General features: G+C 38.9%; 1 long non-coding RNA gene across 1 annotated transcript in view; it reads left to right on the top strand.

The window, feature by feature from the left end:
• LOC137773929 (uncharacterized) overlaps positions 1–23,447 on the top strand; it is a 267,315-nt gene that overhangs the window by 120,187 nt on the left and 123,681 nt on the right. The gene's annotated exons all lie outside the window — the stretch shown is intronic.

The raw sequence follows: 23,447 nt of genomic DNA, 5'->3' as shown, positions 1-23,447 counted from the left end.
GTGTTTTGTATTTCAGTTATAAAAGTTTTTTTTAATTTTATTTTTTTATTGAAGTATAGTTGATTTACACCACTGTGTTAGTTTCAGGTGTATAGCAAAGTGACTCAGTTATATATACATATATATTCTTTTTCAGATTCTTTTCCCATATAGGTTATTCCAAGATGTTGAGTATAGTTCCCTGTGCTATACAGTAGGTCCTTGTTGGTTATCTATTTTATATATGGTAGTGTGTACAGGTTAATCCCAAACTCCTAATTTACCTCTGCCCCCCTTTCCCCTTTTGTAACCGTAAGTTTGCTTTCTATGCCTGTGAATCTATTTCTGTTTTGTAAATAAGTTCATTTGTATAATTTTTCTTTAGCTTTCACATATAAGTGATATCATATGATATTTGTCTTTGTCTGACTTAATTCATTTAGTATGATAATCTCTAGGTCCATCTATGTTGCTGCAAATAAAAGTTTTTATATCCAAAAAAATGTAGATTCTAATTTGTATGTTATAACTTATTTATTAGAATGAACATGAGCTGATTTTAAGCTGATTACACTTTTCAAAGTTCCTGTCTCCTGCTGTTTCCTTAACAAGATGTTAAGGAAAGCAGGAAAAGTTACCTTTATTATGTGCAAATCATTTTTGTCTGCTAATAGATTGCTAATAAAATAACGGTTACTCTCAATATTTTCAACTTGTCTTCATGTTTGTCATTTGTTTAAGGAAGGGATTTAGAGGCCTTTTGTCTGCACTGTGTTGTTGAGAATATGACTGCGGGGAGTGGGAGATTTTTGCTGTTGTGCCCTTCTCTTTTGTCTCCTGACATAGCTCCCAGGGTTCCATTCAAGGAACAGAGCAAGTGCAGTGCACGGTGCAATTTTTAAAAGGTGTCACATAGAAAGGATAATGAAGATGAACTTCTCTTTTGCTCCTCCTGCAAGTCAGCTATACTGTTAAGGTGATTTTAAAATAATGATCCCGATTTTTAGAAAATATTATCCAGATAATTGTCTCTGTTCTCCCTTTCATTTGCATGTACAACTGGCATCAAAGAGTGCTGGTTGGAGCGCCAGAAAGTGTTGCAGCGTTTCTGGGTGGCTGTTCTTTCTCATCCTCATCTGCCCCAGGAAGTGGAAGCTGAGGGAGAGTCAGGAGGTGGTTTTCCCTTTTGTTTTCTAGATGCATCTTAGAGTTGGGGAGAAAGAGGGTGTGTATAAAAAGGAAAAAGTGGCCTGGGAATGTGGTCCCTTGTACCAAGATACACATAGTTTAGCTGAAAGTTCATATCACAGCAAAGAATGGGCAAAAAATTGCTCATCTTTTTTGTTTGTTTTTTGTAATACTTAACTGTTGTTCATCTTGAGTCTAGTACATCATTTCTATGTCACATTTTCTTGGTCTTTAAGAAAGAATAATACCACTTAATCTCAGAAAATATTTTTAAAATGCTTTGAAACTCTTAATAAAATGTGTCACATTAATGCAAAAGCTTCTCTCAGTCACGATGCATGTTGTTCAATCATGTTTTATCTTTTTTTTTTCCCAGTAACAATCTATCCAGCTTCTTAACAGATTATAATGGGGAAGCAGTAAGAGAAGGGCTAGAAGGGGAATCTATTTTGTGTTTTACTCTGTTCTGTATAGTTTGCTTATATGTTAAGTGTGTGTGTGTGTGTGTGTGTGTGTGTGTGTGTGTGTGTGGTAGGGGTTATATTTCTTAGATTGCCTCAAATAAAGTCTCAACTCTCAGTGGATTATTGTTTGAACAATAGGAAAAGAGATTATCTTATTTTTTTCCCATTAGAAAGCAATTACAAATGTTTGCTAATTTCAGTAATTTTGAAATAAAATTATTTTACTTATAATACCTCATTTTGTTAATCTGATATTGTGACTACATTAAAAAATACTTTCTTCATTATACGGGTATCACATCCAATAAACAATAATACGTATAGGTAAAGAATGTGTAATCTGCGTTATCAACCAAAATAATTTTTCTAAAACCTTGTTTTCTTGTATTAACTGTGTCTTTAGGTCTAAAAGAGATATTAAAGTAGGGCTTTGTTAGTTTGGAATATGGACTCAATACAAGATATTTGAACCTGCTTTAGGAAAAATAAATCATTGAGAAATTTATGTGAAGTATCTACTGCCCATTTCTCTTAGAGGTGAGCAGAAGCAAGTCTGCTATTGCTGATACCATTTGAAAGCTCACTGAGGGAAATGGTGTAAACACTTTCCTTACTTCTTAACAGAAAACTGATTTTAAATGTTGGGGTTAGAAAACCTATTCAACATTTTTTTAAACTGCTCTAGCTTTAATTCATAATTACAAGCTTATTCCAATCTCTGCATAATGAAACCACATTTTAGACCAACAGCTGTTATCTACTTTTTTTCTGGTAGCCTTGGGGTATGAATATTTTAATATTCATTTTCTATGTGCAGATAAACTAAATACTTCCTACTGGAAGTCTATCAAATTAATCACAAAAATCTTAGTTGCAGTTTTTTCTTCCATGTAACTCGTTTTTAAAAAACTGCTCACTTTATGCCCCATTTTCCATAAACCTGAAAGTGATTTTTATAAAACGTAACAAAGGGGAGTATGGAGAAATCCCATGAATATAAAGGATCATGGAAAAGATTAAAGCCACAGTGTCTCAGTGACTTGCCCTTTCATTCTTTTCCACCTTGTGCAAAGTCAGTTTAAGCCTCAATATTTTGCTTATGGCAATGTTTTAATAGCTGGTTTTGTGTTGGAAGGCTGTGATTTTCACTTACTGAAATGGTATTAGGTCCTCACATGCAAATGATGTGGCCTAAAGGTAGATTTCCTTCCCCCAATCTTCCAGCATAATCTCACAGACAACATTGTGAGGCAGCATGAAACATGTGGCAACTCTTGCTTTTGGATGGCAGTGAGCGACTAGAACACTAAAAGTTCTGCAGCCCAGTAAAATCTACAGGTGCAGCAGTGGATAAAAGTGGGGTGGACGACCTCTCAAACGAAATAGAAATAGATGAATGTGTAGCTAAAGTTGATGGATGTCAATATCCGGGATGGTCAAGATGGATAGTTCATATTTTTACAAATTCTGTGGCAAGACATATCTCCCCTGTTCTGCATTTCAACAGAATACTTCTACTTACATAATACAATAAACAATATTTTTTGAGTGGAAAACATAATCTATACCATTAGCAGGTCAAGATCAAATATCTCAATGTTGAACCATGACTGTTTAAACATAGTTGAAGCCTGAGTGTGGTGATGGAAAAATAATGATAGAAAAAAAAAAAAAAAAGAGCCACATAAAATGCTCTATGTAGTGTTTTTCTAGTTACAAGGACCTGTTTCTTCTGTGAAAGCTTATTTGGCCTTGGTGAGCACATATGTGATGTTGTCCTATGTGATCTTTGCTTCTGACTTTATGTTCCGTTGGGGATAACAGAACACAAACACTCAGGCCCTGTGTTTTTGAGAAACAGATGCTTTTTTTTTTTTTAAAGTGGAGACATTTGATAGGTTCTAATGGAGAGAGGAGATAGAAACTTCTAATCCTTTCCAGGGCCTGTGACAGCTAAAATTTTCATGCTCATCTCTTTGTGCATTTCTCCATCCGCTTTGTACTCTTCCCCCTTTTCCCCCTCTTTTTGTGACTTAAGTCTCTGATTGAAACTGAGGAAATTCCCTTTATCTTAAGCCTCCTTTTCCTTTCTTTCTTTGCCTTCATGTCTCTAACAGACACTTGCCTCTGCCATTTTCAATAGTGTCCGAGCTTTTTCAAAGATCCTTCCATAATACTGCCCAGTTCCTTCCATTCCTTATCTTTCAAAATCCCTCAAATGTCTTTTTTACTGACTTTCTAAGTCATCCCTGTCACCCTGTAGGGCTCTCTGCACGTATGATTTTTATATTCCTGAGGACATTCCTAACATTCACCAAGCAATTAATTGCTCTGTGCTGGTGCTATGCAAAGTATTTTGCATGCTTTACTTCATTTAATTGTCACAGCGCTTTAAGAGATGTCTGCTATTATTATTTCCGGGCTGGAGCGGAGGAGGAGGAAACTTGCAGGGATCGAATCACTCGTGCAAAGATAAACAGAGGTCGAGCAGCGGAGCTGGGTCCAGCCTAGAACTCATGCTCTTAATCACTATGAGCTTCCTCCTCACCGCCATTCTCAGTGACACTGGCATTCCTGCTCTCCCTGCATCAAGTAAGCGTCATGAACTCACAGTTCTGACATTTTCAGCATCCAGCTTTCACTGCACACACCGTCATCCTCCAGAACTGCACGTCACATATCACCTTCCCACCTCTGAAGTCTTGGAGTTGGTGGGCTCCTCGTAAGCACAGCTGCGCTGCCTGTGGCTCTCCCTCTCTCCACCTCCGTGGAACCCACTTCCCAGTATCACTCACCTCCTAACTCCTCCCCCCACCATTCTGCCCAGTCTTTTCACTTCTTTGACTGCATCATCTTTTCCCACCTGAGTGCTCTGGTTACCTCTGGCTTTCGTGATCCCTACCCATCAGTCTAGATGCCTAAAGCCTCTTGATTTTAAATAAGCCTTCAATATCAATCCCCAATCTAAAATAATTCCTGAAATGACTTTATCCATACCTCTCTTTAAATTACTAGGAAAAAAAAAAAAGATCTCCAGAAGACGTTCTAGCTTTAATTCTGTTCTTAAGAAGACACAGTCTTGACTGACAGACATTGCTTCCATCTACCCTTTCACCTGCTACTTCTTGGAAGTTCTTCTATTTATCCCTCCTGATTCCTTATTGCTTTCACCTGAGGCCTTGTTCTCAACCCACTCTTACTTCCTCCTTTCTCACAGTCAACCCTGATCTTAGCAGAGATCTACATTAACCTCCTTCTCCAATCACTCTTCCTCTCTGCTAAGCTCTCACACTGAGTCCTGTTCCCTGTAGCCATCATTCCCCACATGTGTCCCAGGTCTTGTTGACATTTTATTTGCAGACATGTCACTCTGAAGCTTCTTCTTTTCCTTTACCATGATTTAAGTCTTTCTTCGTACAGTGATTCCTTCCTCCTTGCCCCCAAACACACTCGGGGCTTTCTTTTCTTAAAAAGTTCTTCCCTTGTCATGCTGCCTCTTCTAGCCATCATTTTATTGCATTTTGGTGTAATTGCCTGTTATTTTACAGTCTTCAGTGAAAGCTCTTAACCCTTCGTACTCAACCTCTAACCACCTTTCCTTTACTAATTCCTTGAAATTTGACTTACGTACCCAGTATCCTGCTGAAATTGCTGTCATCAATACTGTTATTCTTACTAGATCATTCCCTGTTCTCCTTGTCCTTGACTTCTCTGTAGAATTTGGTACGAGAAACTCTTTACTAAAACTCATTCTTTTCTTGGCTTCCATAACTACATCATTAAAGTTTGCTCCTCCCAACTGCAGCCATTCCTTTTCATTTTTCCTTTAATATTTTTTAAAGGTTAATCCTAGGAGTTCTAGTTTTCTATTTCTGTAGTAACACTCTCATAGTTCAGCACTAAACTCTGTGACGTTCACTTTAAAATCATGATTTCCTTCCCTGATTCTCTTGAGTCATGTGTGACACGTTTCTACTGGGGTTTCAAACCACTATCTCTTGCATGTCTAGAACAGAAATCGTTCAGAAGTCCTATTTTATTCAATGATTTCTTTCCAGTATGTAGCAACTGCCTGCTACTTGGTAGGCACTCACATATTTTGGTATGATAGTACTGTATTAGGAACCGACTTTTTTTGAGCAGCTACTATAGTGTCCTATGGACAATGGGACAGGTACTTCAGATATTTCATTTCATATTCTCAACAGTCCTTTGAGGAAAGATTCTGGACAAACTCTGATGATTGCTCAATGCAACCTTTATCCACAATTCCTTTCTCACTAGTCACATTCCAGCCAGGGTTGGCCCAGTGATACAGTTTTGGGTAAAAAAGTATGAGTGAAAGTCTAAAGGGTGGGTTTTCCAGAGAAGCTTTGGCTTTCCCTCTGTAAGGAGACAGGCTGAGCTCATATGCCTCTTTACTCTTGGTCCTTCTCATTGCCTCATGCCAAGTATATGGATGTAATACCTGGAGATGTTGCAGCCATGTTGTGCCTATGAGGCCACAAGCATGAGGACAAAAGCAACAACTAAGGACATGAACGAGAAAAACAGAAAAATCTGGGTCCCTAATGGCATCTAGTTGCTCTTCCTCGATACTACTTTTTCACTCAGTGTTCTCCTCATTCTCCAGGCAGTTATGCCCAGTCCTTGCATTTTGCTTATTTGATTGCCCCAGCATCTCATATTTGGATTTCTGCTTTCGTTTCTTAGCTAATCTGACTTCAGTCTCTCCCCACACCCATTCATTCTGGTTACTACTGCCACACTAAACTTACTTAAAGAGTTCTGCCGGAATGTTAAGAATATAGATAGAGGTGTTAGCCAATGCTAAGGTGGTAATCCTATTGCAATATATGAATGTAACAAATCAGCACACATTGTGTAACAAACTTACACAGTGTTGTATGTCAATTATATCTTAATAAAAAATTACATGTAATAAAATGTTATGTAAATGCCACCAGCAAAAATGAAAAGAGGATATTTTAAACTGATACAGAGCTTCTATATAAACTTATATAAAACTTATATAGTGTTTAATACATTTATTAATTATGCCATTTAATCTTCATAAAAATATGCAAAGTATATTTTATTATCATCATTACTGGGAAAGTGAAACTTACAAATGGACACGTCCATAGTCACCACCAGTAAGTGGCTGAATTAGAAACAGCATCTGTGTCTCTTGACTCGGAATTTGGTGCTTTTAAAACTATATTACTGTTCTCACTCTGTTTTGCAATTTATTTTCCTGCTCAAAAGCCTACTTGACTTATTAACATTGTGATGTATGAAGCACACTTTAAATAAATTTTCCCGTAGTCTTTCTTTATCCTGCACACGTAACTTTTTTCCTTGTCTCTCCAACGTAACTCCTCCACTTTAGTCAGACCAGTCTAAATATAGTTTCTCAAACCTGTTTATTCTGTTTTTCTGCTTTATTTTAATCTTTTAAGTCTGGTTCAAATTCTACCTCATCCATATAGCTTTTTTTAAATCTATCTAATTTGGGCCACTCTATTTTTATGTTTTGTAAAACTTCTTAGCAATCGACCTTATACTCCCTTGTATTACTTTCTAATAATTTTATGTAATGCAAGCTCACCTCTTCATTTACACTATACACTTGAGAATGGGCCCTACAAGCACTCACTATACTCTAACATAGTTCTAAAACCATTGTGCAGCCTCTACACAAACTTATAGATACTCACTGAGTGCCGCATTTCTTGATTGTTTCTCCCTTCCCTTCATTCTGGTCTTTCTTCCTTTTTTTTCTTTCTTTTTTCTTCCCTTCCCCCCTCCCTCCCTCCCTCCCTCCCTCCCGCCTTCCCTCCTTTCTTTCTTTCTTTCTTTCTTTCTTTCTTTCTTTCTTTCTTTCTTTCTTTCTTTCTTTCTTTCTTCCTTCCTTCCTTCCTTCCTTCCTTCCTTCCTTCCTTCCTTCCTTCCTTTCTTCCCTTCCCTTCCCTTCCCTTTCCTTTCCTTTCCTTCCTTACCCCATCTTCCTCCTTCCCTCTCCCCTCCCTCCCTCCCTCTCTCCCTTCCCTCCTTCCTTCCTTCCCTTTCGTCCCTTCTTTCTTTTTCCTTCTTCCATTGTTCTAGTTGCTGAATGATGAATAAATTAGAAATACCCCCACCTTTCATTATAATTGCCACACACCAAGCTGCCTGATAAATCATCAGCCTCATCAGCTGATTTCATCCTACTGTAAACCTGTATTTTATTCTCATTGCTCCGTTATTCAAATCCATTGCCCCCAATTTTACTGAAGACTTTCATAATGAAAAACATCATAAAAGAAATGTACATAGCAAGCTCCTCCCAGTACTGTTATGTGTGGATGTCTATATCCCCAAGACCTGACTATTGCAGTTAAATATTTGAAACTCAAGTGTCAAAAGCAGAGAAGCAGGAACAGTTACAGAATGCTGTCATAAAAAGGCTCATCTAGCTTGATGTACTCCATTTTATAGTGAGTAAATTTCTAAAAGGGTTTTGAGTTTCAGAAAATGTAATTGGGGTGGCCACAGTGCTTTCCAAACTCTGGGTTGGTCTAGAAGTCTTTGATTGAGGGTGAAGAACCCCTTTGTCTTCACCCAATGGGGCTTTGTCTTTTGGGGCGCTGACCTTAGGAGAAGGAGTCATCATGGCATTGCTTCTGGATATGTTGATGTCAAGATGTCTAGTGAGTATTCAGTGGAGATTTTGATTAGGCAGCTGAAAATATGAGATTAGAAAGTAGGAAAAGATCTGAACTCATGATCTAAAATTGGGAGACCTCATTATAAAAACCATTTGACTATATGAAATCAAGGAGATACTAAACATTAATAAATAAAAGAAGTCTGAAGACCTCTTCCAAAGGACCCTTCGGAAAGGCCTTATGTGAAAAACCCTGTAGATGTTCATCATCCAAGGGTAAGGGAGTGATGAGGGTCCAGCAAAGAGCCTGAGCAGGAGCCCCCTGAGAGCTTGCTTCTCTCTCTCTCTCTCTCTCCCTGTCTCTGTCTCTGTCTCTGTCTCTTTCTCCTCTATTTAGCTTCAGTATCAGAATGCAGCCCTGACCCTGGTTTGTAAGGAAGTCTAACATGTTTCTGTATATCTCTATGGCCCTGATCCTCTATGCTGACTTCCTCTTCTTCTGGCGGGGCGGGGGGTGGCCAATGGCAGAATTATCTCCTTGACCTACACATGCTGGGGATTCTCCACGCTATCATGTGCTCTCTCTACAGAATCTCTAATCTGCCGCAGAATGGAGATCTTTGGGTTTTGAATCCATGCTCAGTTCCTAACGCTGGACCCTACAGGTCCATTCACTCTACATTTGTTCACTTCCAAGACTCTCCACCCTGAGGATATTTCAGTGGAGTACTCTAACTCAAAGATCAATGCATATTCCACTCATCCCTAGAATGACCCCCTTCTAGACTCTACAAAAAGTTTTAAAACCACAGCAGAAGCCAACTACCCAGTGGATCTGGTGTGTGCTGGTGAAATAATACACAAATTTTCAATTAACCCAACCTTCTCTTCCCCTAGAAAGAACTCATTCCTCAAGATACTAGATTTCTATGAGGTGTTGGTTAAAACTGATTTCTAGTTCACAATGTTTCTAGGGAGTTTGTTAAACTTTCTCAATTGAAGGAACTCACCTTGTGCTGTGACTGTTTGGCTCTCAGCTGGCTCATCCAGTTCTGCGAGGCAGTTTCCCAATTTCCTTCCACTTTTCATAAAATTATCACAGCCCTTGATGCACTGATTCCCTTTCTTGTGTACTACAAATCTAAGAGACAGGTGATCATAGAATCTCAGATGCAACTGAGAACTTCTCCTTAAATCCAAAGTCAGTCAATAGGCCCATGCAAAACTGAGCTGTTTCTATAATTACTTACACATTATCACATTCAAAAGAAACATTAGTCTGGCATCCATAAAGGCATAGAGGAAGCAATTTAAAACTAGATCACACCCGTGACGGCAAAGCAAATCATATGGCCAGGCCTGGATTCAAGGAGGAAGCAAAACATTTCTCGAATATTCATGCAAGGAGAGAAGAACTGAAAGTATTGGCAAGCATCGGTTATATCTACCCAGAGCCATTGGTGGGTTTTAAGCAGGACTGTGACACACACACACACACACACACACAAAAAAAACTAGATCACAGAACATATATTAAATGAGGATTATATTGCGTAATGCAGTAGATCAGCTTAAAAATTCTGTACCCACTCTTCCCAAAGTTTAAAAGTGAAGTATTTTCTTGATATTATGCAGTAGGAAGAATAAACTTCCTACACAAAGACAGACATGAAAAACAGAAGTGAAAACAGACATGCCTAAAAACCAACAAAATATCATGGTAAGGTTGGTGATTGGTGTAGTCATTCATAGCTTTCCATTAAAAATTTTGTTTCCAAAATGCAATTTCTTTTGGTTCTCACTGATTAGTGGCATAGTAAGCAAATGTTATACATTTCCATTTAAGAAAGTACATATTAAGTTATATTAAAAACTTTGTGTCACTCTTTGTTGTGTGAAAAGTTCCATTTGAAAATCACATTTTTTAGACCTTTATTTTTACTTCAGTATGATTATCATAAAAAGTTTTGTTTTTACTGTATGAAAATTGTCAATGACCATATTTTGGGGCCAATTAGCCCTCAATTTTATAACAAATTAACAGTTAGAGATGAAGTAGATTTGTACTGCTTTCTTTCCAGAAGTCTTCGGAATAATTTATTTGTGTTGGGTCTTAGAGACTATGGAAAGCCCTTGTATCCAGTCCTTTAGCCATTCCCCTTTAGTTTTCTTCTTTAGTATAGCCCATATTCCCTGTTCTTCTCATCCAATAAGCACCATCACCTTTCTGCTTAATGACTGGTATCCACTAAGTAAGGGGAAGGATCTGAGGATTTGGCATCAAATTTGAACTGCATAGATAGTAAGGAAATAGAATACGAGTGAGGATAGTGCAGGAGGCAGGAGCTATAGCTTTAAGGAAAGTAGTGGGCAATGAGAAATTGAATGGATGTCGGGGACACAGAAGTAATTGGAGTGGGCAGAAGAAGAGTGAAGCAGATGCCAACAATTATGTCTTTGATGAAGGCATGGTGTACACAGTGGTCCACAGATTCTTGTCATGACTCCAGTTGAGAAGTGTGGTGTATATCTCCTTGAGACTTGACTCTGACTGCTTGATCAATAGTAGAAATGAGACCATGCCAGTTTCTGGGCCCTGGGCCTTAGGAAACTGACAGCTTCCGCTTCCTGTCTTTTGGAGGTTTGGCTTAAATTCCAGCTGCCATGTTGAGAGGAAGCTTAACAAGCAATGGAGAGGCCACATGTAGGTGTTCTGCTTAACAGTCCCTTAGAGGTTCTAACTGACACCGGACACGTGTGTGAATGGGCCTCCCTGTGACTCCAGCCTCCATCTGGTCAGTCACCTGTGGCCTTGAGTCTCGCCAGCTGAGTGCCCAGACACCAGGAAGCAGAGGAAAGGCATTCCCATTGCGCCCTGTCTGAAATTCTGACTCACAGAATCCAAGATCGTAATAAAATGGTGGTTGTTCTACATCGCTAAGTGTGGAGTGATTTTTTTTTTTTTTAATGTAGAGATAGTAACTGGAACAACCATTATCAGGCACAGGATACCACTATTGATCAAGACCTGTCTTCTCTTCACTGATATAAATCATGTGAGAATCCTGACTATACAGCTGTACATAAAAAGGGAGTGATTTGAGTCCCCAAATAAGGTAACTTGTAAATGTTGGACTCTGAACAGATGAAATTCCCTTTGAATAAGAAAAGCTATCCTAAAAATTATAGAGAGCTTTTTCTTCTTTTCAGGAAAAACAAACCAATTGGTAAATAGATTTTCAAGCATGAGGTCATTTCTTTGATGACGACCTTTTCACCTCCCTTGTTTGTACTGTGTGTGTCTTTCTCCTAAGCATTCATGACAAGGGGAACTTTTACAGTCAGTAGATTACAGCCTGTGACTGACGTAGCTAGATAGTTGAGGTGGCCAGCTTTGAACTCCCTTATTATTGCGAAGTTGAAAGAAATGGCTTTACTTCTACCAGTACGGTCATCTGCCAAATTTAACTTGCACATTTCTAAATCACTTACATATTTTAAAGGATTAAAATTAAAGATGAGATTAAGAACTTTCCTCTTGGCTTCAAAGGGAGAACCAAAATCTCCACACAGCCTAACTGACAACCTCCTTTGCTGTCTGGAAAGGGGGATGGGGAAAAAAAAAAAGATTTACTTGCAGGATTTCTTTAGTTCCTAACCTCTTGTTTTCCATCCAGTGTTGTTCTGGAGTACGTTAGAATGTTGAGATAAATTGTGAGGCTTACCTTGGCTGTATTTATTTTTATTTTTAATTTTTTTATCTTTTGAATTTATTTTATTTATTCTTTTATACAGCAGGTTCTTATTAGTTATCCATTTTATAGATATTAGTGTATACATGTCAATCCCAATCTCCCAATTCATCACACTACCCCCTCTGCCACTTTCCCCCCTTGGTGTCCATACATTTCTTCTCTACATCTGTGTCTCTATTTCTGCCCTGCAAACCGGTTCACCTGTACCATTTTTCCAGGTTCCACATACATGCATTAATATACGATATTTGTTTTTCTCTTTCTGACTTACTTCACTCTGTATGACAGTCGCTAGCTCCATCCACGTCTCTACAAATCTTTGGCTGTATTTCAACCTAAAGTGACATTTAAGAAATCGATACAGAATAGGCGTCCATTTCTGAACTTGGCTCTGACTCCAGCCCTTAGGAGGGAGGTTCATTTGACATGTTATGGCAGAATTAGTGTTGTTGCCATAACAGGGACTTTCCCCTAATAAGTTTTTCTCTCTGGGGATTTCAACACTTCAAAAGATGATACAGCATACCTTCTGCAAACCAGAGGATGCTAAGGTTTCATGTAGGCAATGGAGCCAATGATTACTTCTGAACCCCAACATGTAATTATGGAGGCAGCACGAGTGAACTTTTAAGATGCTTGCTGCTGGCAGAACAGAATATGGGGAGAAATGTCAGGTCGGGGTTGAGGTTCAAAGTTAGGAGCTGGTTTCCAGCTCTGCAGCTGCTATAATTACACAATTCTCTACATTGAAACCATTTATCTCCTGCCAACTGTGGTAATTAATTTTGTCTTCAGTCAGTGGAGGGAGGATTGATCTTCTCTTTATGAAAAACTTTCTCACGCAATTGTTTTCCAGTGTTGAAATGTCGGATGGCTTTTCTCCTGTTTTACAGGTACTTACTGGAATCTGAGCTCATGTTCTCTAAATCCATGACTAATGCAAGTCAGAACCAAGTTTATTGATGACGTCCATTTTCCTCCTTAGGGATCAAAGTTTTTCAAAGGATACACTGATTAGGGCTCTTAAATCATCTCTAAGCCTATTTGCATGTAATGTAAGAAGAGCTACCTGTGCAGGTAAATACCTGTTAGCTGCACAAACAAGAAATACAATCTTTTGCGGGCTTACGTAATTCTTTCAGAAAACTTCATATAAACTGATGGTCCATATGCTTAACAAAATTCTTCAACCCAAATACATCCCCGTGACCTTATGGAGTTAAATTAGAATTAAAAATAGGCTTGTCACTGGGCAGCTTTATCTCCATTTCCAGAAAACTTGGGTCATCCTTTCAAACATTCTCCCAAACTTTTTTACTAGGTTTAATATGAGAGCCTTTTGAAGTAATGCTTCTCCAAAGTATGGAGGTATTATTATTAAAAAGAGAGAGGTGGGGGGAGAGGACACTTTTAAAGAATATGAGGAAATGTCTGTGACTGAATTATAATCTGTATTTTGGTTTTTAGAGAAAATCACTGTGAACTAAAGACAGTATATAATTTTCATTTGATTTACTTTTTGAGTCTTCAAAGTCTTTGAACTGAGCGCATGAAAGATCTTCATGGTTAAGCAAAACTGAAAATCACCAGTGAATTCTTCTCAAGAGATTTGATGAGTCAAGCAATACTGGTATTAAGCAAAATGTTATCGGGCTTGAGGATGAAAGGGAAATTTGGCAGTGCTGGGGATGAGAGGATAGTGATGGGAAGGTAAAATTGGGAAACAATTTAATTTTACATTTTTTTTCCTAAAAATTAAAATCTGAGTTTATCTCCATGTATCCCTCTGTCCAGTTTAGTACTAAAATTTTGGACCTGGAAAGGGCTTTAAAGGTGACGATTCCAGTGCTTGTACTTTTCCAGCTTTAATGTGAATATGCATCTCTTGGGGATCTTGTTAAAATGCAGATTCTAATTCAGGAGGTTGAGGCCTGAGAGTGAGCGTTTCTAAGATCCTTCCTCCAACCAGTCTTTGGGTACCAAGGATCCAGTTCACGCTCCGCTCCATCTCTTTGCAGACGAGCATAGTAAGGGTTAGAGATACTGAGTTTCCCAAGACCACACAGCTACTCAATGACAAAGATGTGAGGAGGACAGATCATGTCCCCCAGTCCAGTATTTCCTACATGGAACCAGAGTTTTCCAATCTTGTTCTGTTGGCCAAAAGCCATGAAAATCATGATGCTCTTTGCAGAATACCCTTAAACACTCACATATTCAATGAATATTACACAACTTGGTGCTACATCAGATAGCATCTCAGAATAGATTCTAGCAATAAAAGTCCAATATTTCATCAGTGAACAGGTGGGTGAGCTCAAGAGGAAATCCCTGTTTTGTGTAATCCCGGTTACATCATTTGAGGAGTTTTCTTTTTAAAAAAAGGTGTTCGAAATGACAAATACAGGGCTTCCTTGGTGGCGCAGTGGTTAAGAATCCACCTGCCAATGCAGGGGACATGGGTTCCATCCCTGGTCCGGGAAGATCCCACATGCCGCGGAGCAACTAAGCCCGTGCGCCACAACTACTGAGCCTGCGAGCCACAACTACTGAAGCCCGCGTGCCTAGAGCCCGTGCTCCACAGCAAGAGAAGCCACCGCAATGAGAAGCCCGCGCACCGCAACAAAGAGTAGCCCCCGCTCGCCGCACCTAGAGAAAAGCCTGCGCGCAGCAATGAAAACCCAATGCAGCCAAAAATAAATAAGTAAATAAACTTATTTTAAAAATTACAAATACAAATTATTAGGAAAGTTCATACTTATCTGGAATGGGAGAAGAAATCCTAGTAAGTAACTCAATCATTAGAGATTGCTGCCTCTGTCTTTTGAGATCACTTTAGGTAATTTATCAGAAATATTTTTAAAGAATTGTTCCTCTGTGCAGCTTAGCACTCACTCCCGTTACTTACAAGAGCCTTTGCCAGTGAGTGGTCCTGAAGCTTCATCTTCATCAGCTTCACTGTAAAGCTGCTTCTGGTCTGAGACAAAGCTTGAGAACCAGTGCTGCCTCATTAGAGAGGGCTCCGTGCTCTTGGTGACCCTGGTGCAGTTCCAAGGTGTTACTGAGACCCATTCCAAACCCCTTCACGGAGCAGATACTCAGTGTGCTGGTCCTCCACCAGATTTGACCCCTTGAGATTCTTATCTAGACATATTCTTCTGTTAGAATAATAACGGGTGTTGCGTTAGTGCTCACTCGGCTTCATGACCTACTTAGAAGGCACAGAGAGAAGCCAATACAAAAACCAGGAAGGTAGAAGAAAGTCAAACAACTCTGAGCACATGTGCCAGCTTTAGAACTTTCTCCCATCTGAGTACTACCCTTTCCACTGTGTCTTTTATCAACACCTGCACCATCCCAATTATGACCCAGATTTTGCTTCTTTGCTAATGTTCAACACTTTTGGTCAGCAGGGTATTTATGAAAGTCACCAAAACTATAGAAATGAATCATAAAACAAATAAGTAAAATGATGTGAAAACAATATGTGAGTGCTACAGTGCTTCCAAAGGGTCTTAGATATTGCTAATCTGAATTTATTTATTTATTTTTTAACAGCTTTATTGGAGTATAATTGCTTTACAATGGTGTGTTAGTTTCTGCTTTATAACAAAGTGAATCAGCTATACATATACATATATCCCCATATCTCCTCCCTCTTGCATCTCCCTCCCACCCTCCCTATCCCACCCCTCTAGGTGCTCACAAAGCACCAAGCTGATCTCCCTGTGCTATGCGGCTGCTTCCCACTAGCTATCTATTTTACATTTCGTAGTGTATATATGTCCATGCCACTCTCTCACTTTGTCACATCTTACCCTTCCCCCTCCCCATATCCTCAAGTCCATTCTCTAGTAGGTCTGTGTCTCTATTCCCGTCTTGGCCCTAGGTTCTTCATGACCTTTTTTTTTTTTTTTTCCTTAGAGTCCATATATATGTGTTAGCATACTGTGTTTGTTTTTCTCTTTCTGACTTACTTCACTCTGTATGACAGACTCTAGGTCCATCCACCTCACTACAAATAACTCAATTTCGTTTCTTTTTATGGCTGAGTAATATTCCATTGTATATATGTGCCACATCTTCTTTATCCATTCATTCAATGATGGACACTTAGGTTGCTTCCATGTCCTGGCTATTGTAAATAGAGCTGCAATGAACATTTTGGTACATGACTCTTTTTGAATTATGGTTTTCTCAGGGTATATGCCCAGTAGTGGGATTGCTGGGTCGTATGGTAGTTCCATTTTTAGTTTTTTAAGGAACCTCCATACTGTTCTCCATAGTGGCTGTATCAATTTACATTCCCACCAACAGTGCAAGAGTGTTCCCTTTTCTCCACACCCTCTCCAGCATTTATTGTTTCTAGATTTTTTGATGATGGCCATTCTGACCGGTGTGAGATGATATCTCATTGTAGTTTTGATTTGCATTTCTCTAATGATTAATGATGTTGAGCATTCTTTCATGTGTTTGTTGGCAATCTGTTTATCTTCTTTGGAAAAATGTCTATTTAGGTCTTCTGCCCATTTTTGGATTGGGTTGTTTGTTTTTTTGTTATTGGGCTGCATGAGCTGCTTGTAAATTTTGGAGATTAATCCTTTGTCAGTTGCTTCATTTGCAAATATTTTCTCCCATTCTGAGGGTTGTCTTTTGGTCTTGTTTATGGTTTCCTTTGCTGTGCAAAAGCTTTTAAGTTTCATTAGGTCCCATTTGTGTATTTTTGTTTTTATTTCCATTTCTCTAGGAGCTGGGTCAAAAAGGATCTTGCTGTGATTTATGTCATAGAGTGTTCTGCCTATGTTTCCTCTAAGAGTTTGATAGTGTCTGGCCTTACATTTAGGTCGTTAATCCATTTTGAGTTTATTTTTGTGTATGGTGTTAGGGAGTATTCTAATTTCATTGTTTTACATGTAGCTGTCCAGTTTTCCCAGCACCACTTATTGAAGAGGCTGTCTTTTCTCCACTGTATATGCTTGCCTCCTTTATCAAAGATAAGGTGACCATATGTGCATGGGTTTATCTCTGGGCTTTCTATCCTGTTCCATTGATCTATGTTTCTGTTTTTGTGCCAGTACCATACTGTCTTGATTACTGTAGCTTTGTAGTATAGTCTGAAGTCAGGGAGGCTGATTCCTCCAGCTCCGTTTTTCGTTCTCAAGATTGCTTTGGCTATTCGGGGTCTTTTGTGTTTCCATACAAATTGTGAAATTTTTTGTTCTAGTTCTGTGAAAAATGCCAGTGGTAGTTTGATAGGGATTGCATTGAATCTGTAGATTGCTTTGGGTAGTAGAGTCATTTTCACAATATTCATTCTTCCAATCCAAAAACATGGTATATCTCTCCGTCCATTAGTATCATCTTTAATTTCTTTCATTGGTGTCTTATAATTTTCTGCATACAAGTCTTTTGTCTCCTTAGGTAGGTTTATTCCTAGGTATTTTATTCTTTTTGTTGCAATGGTAAATGGGAGTGTTTTCTTAATTTCTCATTCAGATTTTTCATCATTTGTGTATAGGAATGCAAGAGATTTCTGTGCATTAATTTTGTATCCTGCTACTTTACCAAATTTATTGATTAGCTCTAGTAGTTTTCTGGTAGAGTCTTTAGGATTCTCTATGTATAGTATCATGTCATCTGCAAACACTGACAGCTCTTCTTCTTCTTTTTCTGATTTGGATTCCCTTAATTTCTTTTTCTTCTCTGATTGCTGTGGCTAAAACTTCCAAAACTATGTTAAATAATAGTGGTGAGAGTGGACAACCTTGTCTTGTTCCTGATCTTAGAGGAAATGGTTTAAGTTTTTCACCATTGAGAGCAATTTTGGCTGTGGGTTTGTCATATATGGCCTTTATTATGTTGAGGTAAGTTCGCTTTATGCCTACTTTCTGGAGGGTTTTTATCATAAATGGGTGTTGAATTTTGTTGAAAGCTTTTTCTGCATCTATTGAGATGATCATATGGTTTTTCTCTTTCAATTTGTTAATATAGTGTATCACATTGATTGATTTGTGCATATTGAAGAATCCTTGAATTCCTGGGATAAACCCCACTTGATCATGTTGTGTGATCCTTTAATGTGCTGTTGGATTCTGTTTGCTAGTATCTTGTTGAGGATTTTTCATCTATGTTCATCAGTGATATTGGCCTGTAGATTTCTTTCTTTGTTGCATCTTTGTCTGGTTTTGGTATCAGGGTGATGGTGGTCTCGTAGAATGAGTTTGGGAGTGTTCCTCCCTCTGCTATATTTTGGAAGAGTTTGAGAAGGATAGGTGTTAGCTCTTCCTAAATGTTTGATAGAATTCGCCTGTGAAACCATCTGGTCCTGGACCTTTGTTTGTTGGAAGATTTTTATTCACAGTTTCAATTTCAGTGCTTGTGATTGGTCTGTTTATATTTTCTATTTCTTCCTGGTTCAGTCTCGGAAGGTTGTGCATTTCTAAGAATCTGTCCATTTCTTCCAGGTTGTCCATTTTATTGGCATAGAGTTGCTTGTAGTAATCTCTCATGATCCTTTGTATTTCTGCAGTGTCAGTTTTTACTTCTCCTTTTTCATTTCTAATTCTAGTGATTTGAGTCTTCTCCCTTTTTTTCTCAGTGACTGGCTAATGGTGTATCAATTTTGTTTATCTTCTCAAAAAACCAGCTTTTAGTTTTATTGATCTTTGTTATCGTTTCCTTCATTTCTTTTTCATTTATTTCTGATCTGATCTTTATGATTTCTTTCCTTCTGCTAACTTTGGGGGTTTTTTTGTTCTTCTTTCTCTAATTGCTTTAGGTGTAAGGTTAGGTTGTTTATTTGAGATGTTTCTTGTTTCTTGAGGTAGGATTGTATTGCTATAAGCTTCCCTCTTAGAACTGCTTTTGCTGCATCCCATAGGTTTTGGGTCATCGTGTTTTCATTGTCATTTGTTTCTAGGTATTTTTTTATTTCCTCCTTGATTTCTTCAGTTATTTAGTAGTGTATTGTTTAGCCTCCATGTGTTTGTATTTTTTACAGATTTTTTCCTGTAATTGATATCTAGTCTCATAGCATTGTGGTCGGAAAAGATACTTGATATGATTTCAATTTTTTAAAATTTACCAAGGCTTGATTTGTGACTGAAGATATGATCTATCCTGGAGAATGTTCCAGAGCACTTGAGAAGAAAGTGTATTCTGTTGTTTTTGGATGGAATGTCCTATAAATATCAATTACATCTATCTTGTTTAATGTATCATTTAAAGCTTGTGTTTCCTTATTTATTTTCATTTTGGATGATCTGTCCACTGGTGAAAGTGAGGTGTTAAAGTCCTCTACTATGATTGTATTACTGTCGATTTCCCCTTTTATGGCTGTTAGCATTTGCCTTATGTATTGAGGTGCTCCTATGTTGGGTGCATAAATATTTACAATTATTATATCTTCTTCTTGGATTGATCCCTTGATCATTATGTAGTGACTTTCTTTGTCTCTTGTAATAGTCTTTATTTTAAAGTCTACTTTGTCTGATATGAGAATTGCTACTCCAGCTTCCTTTTGATTTCCATTTGTACGGAATATCTTTTTCCATCACCTCCCTTTCAGTCTGTGTGTGTCCCTAGGTCTGAAGTGGGTCTCTTGTAGACAGCATATATACGGGTCTTGTTTTTGTATCCATTCAGCCAGTGTATGTCTTTTGGTTGGAACATTTACTCCATTTACATTTAAGGTATTATCGATATGTATGTTCCTATTACAATTTTCTTAATTGTTTTGGGTTTGTTATTGTAGGTCTTTTCCTTCTCTTGTGTTTCCTGCCTAGAGAAGTTCCTTTAGCATTTGTTGTAAAGCTGGTTTGGTGGTGCTGAATTCTCTTAACTTTTGCTTGTCTGTAAAGGTTTTAATTTCTCTCTCGAAACTGAATGAGATCTTTGCTGGGTAGAGTAATCTTGGTTGTAGGTTTTTCCCTTTCATCACTTTAAATATGTCCTGCCACTCCCTTCTGGCTTGCAGAGTTTCTGCTGAAAGATCAGCTGTTAATCTTGTGGAGATTCCCTTGTATGTTATTTGTTGTTTTTCCCTTGCTGCTTTTAATATTTTTTCTTTGTATTTAATTTTTGATAGTTTGATTAATATGTGTCTTGGCATGTTTCTCCTTGGATTTACCCTGTATGGGACTCTCTGTTCTTCCTGGACTTGATTAACTATTTCCTTTCCCATATTGGGGAAGTTTTCAACTATAATCTCTTCAAATATTTTCTCAGTCCCTTTCTTTTTCTCTTCTTCTTCTGGGACCCCTATAATTCAAATGTTGGTGCGTTTAATGTTGTCCCAGAGGTCTCTGAGACTGTCCTCAATTCTTTTCATTCTTTTTTCTTTATTCTGCTCTGTGGTAGTTATTTCCACTATTTTATCTTCCAGGTCACTTGTCCATTCTTCTGCCTCAGTTATTCTGCTGTTGATTCCTTCTAGAGAATTTTTTATTTCATTTATTGTGCTGTTCACCATTGTTTGTTTGCTCTTTAGTTCTTCTAGGTCCTTTTTAAATGCTTCTTGTATTTTCTCCATTCTATTTCCAGGATTTTGGATCATCTTTACTATCATTACTCTGAATTCTTTTTCAGGTAGACTGCCTATTTCCTCTTCATTTGTTTGGTCTGATGGGTTTTTACCTTGCTCCTTCATTGGCTGCATATTTCTCTGTCTTCTCATTTTGCTTAACTTACTGTGTTTGGGGTCTCCTTTTCACAGGCTGCAGGTTCGTAGTTCCCGTTGGTTTTGGCGTCTGCCCCCAGTGGCTAAGGTTGATTCAGTGGGTTGTGTAGGCTTCCTGGTGGAGGGGACTGGTGCTTGTGTTCTGGTGGATGAGGCTGGATCTTGTCTTTCTGGTGGGCAGGTCCACGTCCGATGGTGTGTTTTGGGGTGTCTGTGACCTTATTATGATTTTAGGCAGCCTCTCTGCTAATGGGTGGGGCTGTGTTCCTGTCTTGCTAGTTGTTTGGCATAGGGTGTCCAGCACTCTAGCTTGCTGGTTGTTGAGTGGAGCTGGGTCTTAGCATTGAGAAGGAGATCTCTGGGAAAGGTTTCGTCGTTTGATATTACATGGAGCTGGGAGGTCTCTTGTGGACCAATGTCCTGAGCTTGGCTCTCCCACCTTAGAGGCACAGGCCTGACACCCGGTCGGAGCACCAAGACCTTGTCAGCCACACGGCCAGACCAAGTTCAACCAAAGTTGTGGTACTTATTTCCCTTGTAGGAGTCCACATGGTATTCAGAGGCACCGTGGAAAGAGTGTGTTAGTAGCTACCATGTCTTGGGTACTGTGGATTGCCTTTTCCTTCAGCCGCACCACCTCCCAGCAGGTCCTGAGGAGACGGGGCTCCCGTCAGCGTGAACTGGACCCCACAGCATCCCAAAGCCGAAGCCCCAGCAAATGCTGAGGAGAATTGGCTCCCATTAGCATGGACTCAACCCCGTGTTGTCCTGAAGCCCCCGGGCTGTCAGCATGGACTCAGCCCCGTGTGTTCCAGAAGCTAAAGCCCCAGCGGGCCCTAAAGAGACCAGGTTCGCGTCAGCTGCCCCGCTAATTTGAATTTAAAGCTATTTTACATTTACTTTTATAAATACACAAAATCCTGTTTCAGAAGACATTTGCTATATTTTATTTTCATATGTTAGAGGATCCCCCTTGTCCTGCAGTTTAGCATGGTTTCAGCCCAACAAATATGATTAAACTAAAATTGTCAGAGAGCGTGATGGATGTTTAAAATCTTCGGAGAGAGAACGTTAAGAACATTGCACTTTTCTTTGGTATTGACGTTATATGATGAATCATAATAACACATTTTGAGCTGTTCATCTTGTCTGTTTGTATTTATTTAACTGGGATGTGTAGTTTTGTTATATTCACTGTTTATGCCAGCTATGGTAGATGCTATATCACATATATGTAAAATTGGTTTACAGATCAGGATGATTTATTTAAACTAGACAAACACCCACATCAATTTATACTATGGAAATCAGCTTTGATTTCCTTTTTGTGGCCAACTTGGGAAAAAATCTGGTGAAATCATTTAGTCTCAGACTTTGCTTTATGAGTGATTTTCTCTGGGTAAAGAAGGGGAGACCTTCTGCTAAATTGGGGCTCTGGGTAACCAAGCATCTCTAGGAGGAACAAAGGAAAAGAACAGAGGGGCTAATTGTTTAATTAGTAAATGTCTGCTTGGTTAATGACATATTAATGAGTTTTTAAGACCGTCATATCATTTACCATAAAAGACCCATGTGCCTATCCCTGGATGTACTGTATAATTAAGTAATGTGGCCCAGAGGAGTTAATCATTTAAAACCCTGTCATCTTTCTCAAGTTTTCAGATCGAAAAGCCAGCACAGAAGGCACCTGCCAGGTAGAGTCAGGGTGGCACATAATTCTGAACTAAATTGTCTCTCTGCAACGGTTACACAGTCAGATGTCTGCCCAGAAGCAGAATTTTTTTTTTTTTTCTTTTTCTTTTGACAATCAAGAGAGCTGCTAAGACACTGCTGGTTGCTTGCTGGCGTTCAGTTATTGGCTCTGAGAATGTCAGTTTGTTGAAAAGCCGTTTGAGCAGCTTTTGAGGACTTAAAAGAATATAGAGGCTCAGAGGACGCTCTGATTCTAGAATGGTGCTATCCAATATGGTAGCCACTTGCCACATGTACCTATTTAAATTTAAGGTAACTAAAATGAAATAAAATCAAACATTCATGTTCAAAGTCACGTTAACCACATGTCAAGTGCTCAGTAGCCACGTGTGGCTAGTGGTTACTTCGTTGGCAGCACCAATACAGAACTTTTCTGCCATCACAAAGAGCTCTCTTGGACTGTGCGGTCGTGGAAGCCGTCAGGACCAGCATGAAACAGCGTTCAACCCGCTTCCTTCCACGTCCACCACTGAAGAGCTGAAGAGACAACGCATTCTTCAAACTCTGGGCGCTCAGCCTAATCCTACATAACTAGCTCACATTCTTTTTCATGAGGCAGGTTCCATACCCAAACACTGGTAGCCCTTTGTTTAGACTAGGAAGTGAAAATTTACCTGACCACAGAGTACATGATTTGGGGGCTATAAATCATGCTCCTATTGGTAAATTATAAAGCTTAGTACCACAGTCAGCATGATGGAATTTTCCAGCCCATCTCCTTGTTCTAACCTGCTTCGCCAGGACCCTCTACTTCTGCTTCCTTCAGACCAGCAGGACGGAATATAAGTTAGAAGCAGTGGTTCCACTCCTCCTGCATCTGCCAATGTGGTTTTCCCTGGAGTTAAATTCTGTGTCCAGAGATGTTTGAATGTCTTAATTTTCTTGGACCTTCCCTGTAAATGAGTTGTCCAAATGGGTTATTTAAAATAATTTAAATACCATTCCCTTTTCCTAAGACTGTGCCATACAGTCTGATTTTCATT

This window comes from Eschrichtius robustus, chromosome 12 (genome assembly GCF_028021215.1).
Source record: "Eschrichtius robustus isolate mEscRob2 chromosome 12, mEscRob2.pri, whole genome shotgun sequence".
In the NCBI taxonomy this organism is placed as follows: Eukaryota; Metazoa; Chordata; class Mammalia; order Artiodactyla; family Eschrichtiidae; genus Eschrichtius; species Eschrichtius robustus.
The sequence above is the reverse complement of the archived record's forward strand: the minus strand, read 5'-3'. Positions and strand labels throughout refer to the sequence as shown.